Source organism: Capsicum annuum, unplaced genomic scaffold (genome assembly GCF_002878395.1).
Source record: "Capsicum annuum cultivar UCD-10X-F1 unplaced genomic scaffold, UCD10Xv1.1 ctg4993, whole genome shotgun sequence".
NCBI classification, from domain to species: Eukaryota; Viridiplantae; Streptophyta; class Magnoliopsida; order Solanales; family Solanaceae; genus Capsicum; species Capsicum annuum.
The window spans coordinates 147846-155356 of NW_025857759.1; positions in this window are offsets into that span (position 1 = coordinate 147846).

Below are 7511 nucleotides of genomic sequence, written 5' to 3' on the forward strand. Positions count from 1 at the left end.
CAATGAAATTCTCAATGCTTCTCCCTTCAAGAAGAAGCATTGAGAATTTCATTGGAATGGGGAATTTTTATTCCTTCAAGGGGAGGAGTAAATGATTCAATTACTTTGTTACTCTGAGTATACCATTTATTAATGATAACTTGAAGGGATTCATTTTGGTTTTCCATTCTTCCAGTGAATTCAAACTATCTAAAGAATTCAATATCGCATCAAAGTCTTTTCATATCAGCTATCCCGAGTTTGCCAAACTCTTTTTGTTGATCTTTAGAATAAGTATTAGTGTACCACTTTCTTTTTATTGCATCTTTTGGAAGATACCAGAGGACCTCAAGGGCTTTGAGGTCTGGGATGTACTCATCCTGGGATTTGATGACCTCTAATCCTAGGTCATTTCTAATCTTCTGATGAGGTATAGTGGGGGGAGGTTCCATGTCCGAGGCCGTAGGGCTACCTGGATCATATAGATTTTCGGGTTCTAGGGATTCCTGAACCCTAGTATGTTGCTGGTAATATACTTTGGGAACAGGACCAGAGAAGTCAACTCCTCTAATCTTTCCCTTGTCATTATCTTTTTCTTCACTTCCTTCTCGGTTTTTTTTAGGTAGAAGCTCTGTGCGAGACAGATCTCCAAAATGAAGAATTTCTAGACGTTTCAAAACCTAGGAATTTTAAATCAATAGATCCGTCAGGGTGCTAGATAACTCTTTCGATCTGTGATTTCTCCGGGTAGGTAGGGAGAGGCTGAGTGATAGCATCAAAGTGCCAATCATTGTTATGCATGATATCATTCCAGACGAGGGCCTTGGGAACAAAGATATTACTTTTGTCTTTGTTTGCCTCCATGAAGGTTGTAACACCCCTAGGGCTCGTGATTCTAGATTTGGGAGCTAGGGTTGTACCCATAAGCCGATAATATACTTTGTATATTATTTCTTTTTCTCTAGTATTATCCTTACCGTTCATGTTTTTTATTTTTACATTAAGTGTTAAAATATCCATGATGTTAGGATCATTAATATCCACTGAGAAATTTGGGTAGCAATTAAAGTATACCGGGCCATCGGCGAGGTTACTTTGAATTACACCTAAGAGAGAATCGTCGAAGTTCAATAGAAGGGCATCTCTTAGAATAGCACAAACAGGGATATCAAGACCTTGTCTAAAGAGTGGCTTATTAGCCACCTGAACAAGTCCAACATGAAGATAATTAAACAGATGTTTAAATCTCTTTATGTCATGCTCATTTAATAATTGAATAATTTCTGAAGAATTATTAATGGCGACAGTAGTCTCGGAGGTCTTGATGTTATTCTTTTTTAAAAAATTAAATTTACCAATTTGATAAATTTTTTTAAAAGGTTCTTCTGGAATACTCCAGTTTTGAAGATCATTTTCAATATTAGCAATCTGAGTTACTTGAGAAGATAAATTAATAGTATTTTTAATATGATTGTTGGAATCCATTAGAAAAAAATACTGCTAGAGACTAACAGGGAATCCTAATTTATCACATAAGATAGCACACAATAATAATCATTGATGATTCAACCTATAATAAATTATATCAATACATCTACGTCCTATAGGATCTAACAAGTCTTAATGGCTGTTACAACAGTTTTCTCCTAATGTTATCTTAGCGACGGGACCACCAATAAGGTTGAATGCTTACCTTAGCTGAGACCAAATTTTCAGGTTGACCAACGTCTGAAACCGGAGATTAATCGGATACTTCAAACACGTAGAGAAAATGAATACCCCATACTTAGAAAACCCCATTATAGGACAAGATATATTAAAAAAATTTATTTAGAAGTATCATCATAAATGAATTAAAGTAATATGTATCTTGTATGAAAATAGTTTTCCCATGCTCCAAAATAACAAGTCATCTATTCTGGGAAGAGGATACTTGTTTTTGACCATAACTTTGTTGAGCTGACAGTAATCAATACACATCCTGATAGAACCATCTTTCTTGTGCACGAATAAGACTGGTGCGCCCTGCTGGAAATGTTGGGTCTAATGAACCCCTTATCTAAGATATCCTTCAACTGATCCTTCAGTTCTTTGAGTTCTACTGGTGCCATTTTGTATGGCAAAATAGAAATAGGCTGAGTATCTAGAATAAGGTTAATGCTGAAGTCTATTTCCCTTTTGGGAGGAATGCCTGGAAGATCTTCAGGAAAGACATCTGAATATTCATTAACCACTAGGATTGATTCAAATCTAGAAGATTCAAAACTGGAGTCTTTAATATGAACGAGATGATAAACACATCCCTTAGAAATCATTTTCCTTGCCTGAAGGTAGGAAACAAGTTGACCCCTGAAAGATGAAGTACTAACCTACCACTCTAGGTCGGTCTCATTCGGGAACTAAAAATGAACTATCCTATTTCTACAGTTGACTGTGGCATAGCAGGAATGAAGCCAATCCATGCCGAGAATGACATCAAAATCAGTCATCTCTAACTCAACTAAATCTACTGATGTGTCTTTCTGAAATATCATAACTGGGCAGTTCCTGTATACCTATCGAGCTACGATGGTTTTACCCACTGGGGTAGAGACTGAAAAGGGCTCTGCTAAAATTTTGAGACTGATTCCAAAATCGCCTGTTATATAAGGAGTAGCAAAAGACAAGGAACACCTGAATCTAGCAAAGCATAAACTAGAACCACCTAGGAATAATGGCTTCTACCATAGCTGGACAATATTTAATAAACCAGGTGTGTCCTAGTCTGACATATAAGAAATTGAACCATGTCGACTTGTAGTCGTACCAATTATAAGTTTACGGCCTATGAGGCATGGATAATGCAATTAGGGTATGCAGGTGATCTGCAAACCAGTTGAAAGGGGTTAATACCCTCTTGATAGTGAACCTATAATAATCAATGTATTCCGGATTCCTTTCATTCATAGAATGTTTGACCTCAATAGCATCGGTGTCTACAAGGATGGATTCATAATATCTCCTTGTTTTGAGTGGATTCTCAGTATCCACGTGATTTTTATCATTATAGACCGGCTAGATTAGCTGATCTAATGGATATCCTTCATACACTTTGTCTAAAGCAATAATTGGCATTACCTGAGTGGTAATAAATTTAAACTCTTCTTTGATGGGAGGAGTTGGTGTTGTTTTAACCGCTGTGGGGTCTACAGCTTGTGCAAAGGTTTCAGAAGCCTTCATGGCGTAACTCTTCTTTGACTGAACAGATGAACTCGATGATTGCCCTTTATCAAAAGGCTTGTTTGTCTTCAAATCTACCAATCTAGTTGGCATTAGTGGAGAGAGCTTTGGAAATTTTGCCAAAGCTGCATATTTGTTCTGAAATGGTGACTGTAGTTCCCACTTTAGTGCAGGCCTCTGAGGGACTGATGGTCTCAAGGGGTTTAATGAAGCGGATGGAAGATCAAATGGTCTAGCCATCTTGGTTTGTTCCTGTTTGCTTCCTACTGGGATTTTCCCCAGTGTAGTGGGTCTTATTTCGGCCCTGTAAGAATTCTCTTGTTAGAAAATCGGGAAGAGAATTATTTTCTCCTTTGATAAATTCTATTTGAAAATCAAAGCTAGATAAGAGAGCTTGCCATCTAGCAAATTTTTTTTTGAAACCTGATTTTTAACATCTTTTTGTAAAATTTCTTTAGCGGCTTTGGAATCCACTCGTAGTAAAAATTCTTTATTAGTAAGGTCATCTTAAAACTTGGTGATACATAGCACTACAGATAAAACTTCCTTTTTAACAGTGCTGTAATTTTTTTGAGCGGAATTCCATATTCCAGATGTAAATCTGACTAATTGTTCAGAAGAACTAGCATCAACTTTTTGCTTCAAGATACCTCCATATACGATATCAGAAGCATCAGTTTCAACAATCATAAAGGCTTAAGGGTTAGGAATTCCTAAGCAAGGAAGGTTTTTGACTAATTCCTTTACTTTAATGACAACATTAGTTTGATCAGAGCTCCAAGGAACTGGGGTCTTTTTAAGTCTTTTGTAAAGAGGTTCGTAGACCTGTCTAACGTTAGGGATAAAGTATGCTACATAATTAAGACTTCCTAAAAACCTTTGAAGTTGGGTTTTATCGCTAATTTCGTTAGGGAATTTGGAGGAGAACTCTATGGTGCTGCAAATAGGTTTATAACTGCCTTGATAAAGATCATGCCCTAAGAATCTTATAGACGTCTGAAAGAGATTCATCTTCTTTGTACTTATGACTAAACCATTAAACTTAACTATCTTAAAGAAAGTGTTGAGATGTTTAAAATGAGAATCAATATTTTTTGAGAAAATAAGCACATCATCAATATAAACAATCGACATATGACTATAAGGATTGAAGATACTATTCATGATGTTTTGAAACTCTGATGGAGCATTTTTAAGACCGAATGGTAAGAGATTCCATTCATAATGTCCAAAAGGGACATTGAAGGCAGTCTTGTATTTATCTTTTTCAGCAATTTGAATCTGCCAGAATCCTGACTTCATGTCAAACTTACTGTAAAGGTTGGCTTTGAAAGTTCTTTTTAAAAGATCCCTTTTGTTAGGAATCGGATGTCTGATCTATTTTGAAACCGCATTCAAAGGCTTGTAATTTATTACGAGCCTGGGAGTTCCTCTCTTCTTTTCTGCATTGTTATTTACATAAAAGGCAGAGCAACTCCAAGGAGAGTTAGAGGTTCTGATAATCCCATTTTGTAGTAAATGGTTTATCTCGTTTTTGCAGATTTCCATTATTTCTTGGTTCATTTGAATGGGCCTAGCCTTAGTAGGAATGGCTTGTTCATTGAAACCAGTAATGTATGGAAGTTCTACTAAATGTCTTTTTCTTTCCCAAAAGGCATTAGGAAATTCGAAACAAATTTCTTCTTCGAAAGTGTTTTGAAGATTAGAAATTTTATTTACTATCTCCGGGTTTTTTAAAATTTGTTCAGTTTTCTTTATGTGAATTTCTTGTTTAAGAAAACAAATGTGTGAAGAAAGTCTGTTAATTTTAAAAGCAGTCTTCTCTTAAATAAGGTTGCCTTCTTCTTGCGAGAGGGGCCTTAATAAGGGGAAGAATAGATTTTGATTTAATATCGTTGTACAAATTCCATCAAAATCACTAGTGTAAGGTCGAATTTGATTGACAAAAGGTATTCCTAGAATGATATCTTCAGTGATGACAAAATCATTAACGAGACAAATGCCATTGTTACAGATATGAGCTTTAGAAAGCTTATAATTTTCATATTTTCTCCTGTGGCGGAGTATAGACGAGAAGTGCTTTTTTGTTGATACTTGGTGGGTACAAGTCCCTTGACGATACAATTTCTATCAGCTCCAGTATCAAAGAGGGCGATTCTGTTAAGAACAAAGTCTTTGTTTATGACAATTTTTACGGCGATATGTTTCCTATAAGCTTTAATGGCCGTGATAGCTGTATCGGAGGTAGAGGGAGAATCTGAGTCGGGGAATGAACCTGGCTCTTTGAGATGATCGTTTTGCATAAGATCAGTGATTATTGGGGAAGCTCTAGGAGACCCTGGTGGGGAGACATTCTCTGGAGGAGACACATTCTTTAGAACCTGTTCGGTAAGAATGTTGAGTTCCACTCGATCAAGTCTTATTTTTAGGTCTCTGATTTCTCCCTTCAGGGTGGAAATTTCACCCTTGAGATCGGCTATAGACGGTTTCACAGGTTTATCAAATCGAGACATAACCTGTTTTATGCTAAAAGGCTGAATGATAGGTTTGGGGGGCTTTTCTTCATGAGAAAGCATCAATCTTTTGAGTTCTAGAAGATATTTATTTCTAGCCTCATCATCTTGGATATTCTCTATAATGTCAAACAGGATTTCTTTAGGATTTCCAGAGATGACATTAATAGTATTTTTTGTGCAAGTACAGAAGGTACCGTTACAAGCATAATCTTGCCCAGACTGGGATCGATCGGACTTATATGCGTCGTTGATAAATTCTTCGTCGCTATAATTGTCACTAGAAGAGCTGGAAGAGACGAAAGAGTCTGATGAGTCTTCCATTATACAGAATAATTTCTCTTTGGTTTCTTTAGAGAGATCTAATTGGTTGATCTTACTCTTCTTGCCCGATTTACAATCTTTATCTCTATGGCCAGTTTTACCACAAGTCCAACAAACATTTTTTTTTCTAAAGGACGTTTTCTTAGTTTTTCTACTAGTTTTGTAAGACTCCTTTTTAGGGAACTCTTTTCTAGGTTTGGATTTTCGATGAGACTTGTAGTATTTTTTCCTATGCTTTTTACTAGATGGAGAGGATAGATTCGTGAAACCAAAATCTTGGTAGAAGGTTCCTAGCCCATATTTGGAAGTGCTGTCCTTCTTAAGCTGCTTCTTAAGCTTAAGGTCGGTGCAGAGGTCTAACCCCACGGTGGTAATGAAGCTTATTATATCCCCATAAGTTAAAATTCCATAAGGGATTTTCCCCTCAAATCTATCTTTGATTTTGGTCCTAACCTTATCTGCGAACAGAGGAGGGAGACCACTAATAAAATGTTCTTTCTAGAAGTCATTGTTACAGTCAGGTCGAATCATGATTTTGACCAAAAAGGTGTCCTTATACCATCTAAAGTCAGCCAAGTCTTTGCAGGTGAGATTGCTAAGGATTTCTAAACTCCTATCTAGAAATAATTTGGGTTCTCCTATAAAATGTCTAGCTATATGATATAGGAGGGTAGCACAGTTGTCTTCTTTCGCGACTTGTTCAAGACTTTCTTGTCCGCTTTCACTTTTGACAACGACTGTTTCCATATCCGTGGCCTTATAGATAAGGCTCTTAATGTCATCTGTGAAGTAATTCTCCCACCAGTGTTTTATCATATCAATGAATCCTGCTACAATCATTGTGGCTGCCTCTTTTTACCAGAAAGTCCTCTAATTTTATAAGTTGTGATGGCAACGCCCATTTCATGGAGTTTGTTATAGATTTGGTGTTCTGCCAAACCATCAACATTCCATTCAGTTATTCCTCTACCATCATGGTTAGAAGTGGAGAGGTAAGGGTTTTCTTCAAACTAGACATCTGGAGGAGAGGGTCGTTTGTAATAGGTTTTCTTAGTGGAAAAACGTTCATTGGTGAGTTTGGAAAGAGAGTTCTTTTCCTTTTGGTTGCTGGACTCGATTTTCTCCTTTTCAGAAATTTTGAATTTGGAGAGCTTCTCATTGATTTGCTCTAGGATTTTCCCAGAAACATTAAAGTCGTCGCTGAGAGTAGGGAATTTCTCCTTTTGAAATTCAGGGATTTTAAAGATAGGATTGGTAGTTAGACTAGGGCCTGGAATACTTTACTCAGGAGTGGGTAAGCCAAAAGAAATTTTTGTGCTTTTAGCATCATCAATTTGACGAGAGATAGTATGAAGGACCTGATTAGTATGGTTGTTTTGTTCAACTATCCGATTTAGGTCTCTGTTGATAGGGGCTGATAGGGGTCTATCGTGCTTCTTCTTGAAGGGAGAAGCATTGAGAATTTCATTGGAATGG